The following is a 2292-nucleotide window of genomic DNA, read 5'->3' as shown; positions in this document are numbered from 1 at the left end:
GGCAATGGAATAACAATTATGAAAGGAAATATATGTTAAGACAATTGTGTACCCAGCAAAATTGTACCTCAGTACAGCAGTGAAATTAAGGTATTTCTAGGTAAACATGAATTAAATCCTGGTGGCATCATGGTTAAGAGTTGGGCTGCTAACTTGATGATCATCAATTTGAAATCACCAGCCAATCCATGGGAGAAAAATGGGACTTTCTACTCATAAAAAGTTACAGTCTCACAGCTCCTGGTGGGCCATGGAGATAAAGGGAGTGAGGAGCCAAAAAACAGATAAGGGAACAAGAGATCTAAAATTGATGGCTAGGAGGGTATATAATACTCGTTGAGGATTGATCAAGAGCATTATAGAGGAAATATTGAGAGCCAACTTAAAGGTGAGCATGATAGTGGGATGGGAGGAAGATCAAATGAAATAGAGGAAAGAAATAGACAAAAGCTATTTATAGAGGTATAGTTATAGGCATGTCTATATGTAAATATATTAATTTATAATGAAAGGGATAGAGGCCAATTTACATATATGTATATAAGTATTAAGATAGCAGATGGACTTTGGACTGCTACTCAAGGCCTCCCTTAACACAAGAACACTGGCACCCAGGCCAGTATTGAAATTGATTATATGAACGCATCGACTTTTATACCTATATCACCCATGTCAGATTTGAAGAACTGAATGCTGACTTGTTCTGAGGCACCCTGGACTCTGTGGAGAAAGCCCTTAGGGATGCCAAGCTTGACAAGTCACAGATCCATGACATTGTCCTGGTGGGCAGTTCTACCTGTATTCCTAAAATTAAGAAACTTCTTCAAGATTTCTTCAATGGGAAGGAACTGAACCCTGATGAGGCTGCAGTTTGTGGCACAGCTGCTCTAGCAGCCTCCTTCTCTGGAGTCAAATCCAAAAATGTTCTGGACCTGATGCTCTTGGATGTCACTCCACTTTCCCTGGGCATTGAAATCACTGGTGGAGTTATGACTGTTCTTATCAAATACAATACTACCCTTCATGCCAAGCAGACACAGCCCTTCACAACCTACTAAGATACCCAGCCTGGTGTACTCATTCAGGATTACGAAGGCGAGCGTGCAATGACCAATGATGATAACCTGCTTGGAAAATTTGAGCTCACCTGCATACCTCCTGCCCCACGTGGTGTTCCTCAGATTGAAGTCACTTTTGATATTGATGCCAATGGCATTATCAATGTATCTGCTGTGGATAAGAGTACTGGAAAAGAAAACAAGATTACCATCACCAATGATAAGGGTCATCTGAGTGAAGACGATATTGAACGGATGGTCCAGGAAGTGGAAAAGTACAAAGCTGAAGATGAAAAGCAGCGGAATATGGTGTCCTCTAAGAATTCATTTGAATCTTACACATGAAACATGAAAGCATCTGTTCAAGATGAAAAGCTGCAACGGAAGAGACATGATGTAGACAAAGATGATTCTTGACAAGTGTAATGAAATTATCAACTGGCATGATAAAAATAAGACTGCAGAGAAAGAGGATTTTGAACATCAGCAGAAAGAGCTGGAGAAAGTCTGCAACTCCATCATTACCAAGCTGTACCAGAGTGCTGGAGGCATTCGATGGGGGGATGCCTGGAGGGATGGCTGAAGGCTTCCCCGGTGGTGGAGTTCCTTCTGGTGGTGCTTCATGTGGAACCATCATAGAAGCTATTGATTAAACGAGTAATGAAAATAGAAATAGCATTGTTACACATTTAAAAATGGAAGGACCCAAATTTGTAGAACATTGACCCAGCAGTAAAGACTTAATCTGCTATACTAACTTTCTGGCCATTCTCAATACTTGACCATACAGTATACATAGGGAATGACATCAAGTCAACATTCCACTTTATTAGTACTGTTATTGTAAGTGGAAAATGCAATGCCTTGAAAGTAAAGTTGTATTTAAATTGGCAAAAAAAAAAGCACTCACTTCTCTATGCTAGAAAACTTGAAAGACAGGTACTTGGCCAACCAATTGGAAGAAATACATATGGTGTACCCATTCCAGAAAAGGAAACATGACCAATCAGAATGTTCAAATTACAGGACAATATCCTTGGTATCACATACAAGTAAAATTTTGCTGAAGATCATCCAACAATAGTTGCAGGGAATTCATAGAGTTCCCAGCCTGGTACAGAAGAGGATGTAGAACAAATGAAATCATTGCTGACATTATGTGGATCTTGGATGAAATACCAGAAAGATGTTTACTTGTGTTTTATTGACTATGCAGTTCCTTTGACTGTGGATT

General features: G+C 39.7%; 1 pseudogene; it reads left to right on the top strand.

Annotated features, from left to right (window-relative positions):
- Positions 1-250: 250 nt before the first annotated feature.
- On the top strand, positions 251-1711 carry LOC142435627 (heat shock cognate 71 kDa protein pseudogene; annotated as a pseudogene).
- The last annotated feature ends 581 nt before the right edge of the window (positions 1712-2292 follow it).

Source organism: Tenrec ecaudatus, chromosome Y (assembly GCF_050624435.1).
Source record: "Tenrec ecaudatus isolate mTenEca1 chromosome Y, mTenEca1.hap1, whole genome shotgun sequence".
In the NCBI taxonomy this organism is placed as follows: Eukaryota; Metazoa; Chordata; class Mammalia; order Afrosoricida; family Tenrecidae; genus Tenrec; species Tenrec ecaudatus.
This window is presented reverse-complemented; position numbering and strand designations above follow the sequence as displayed.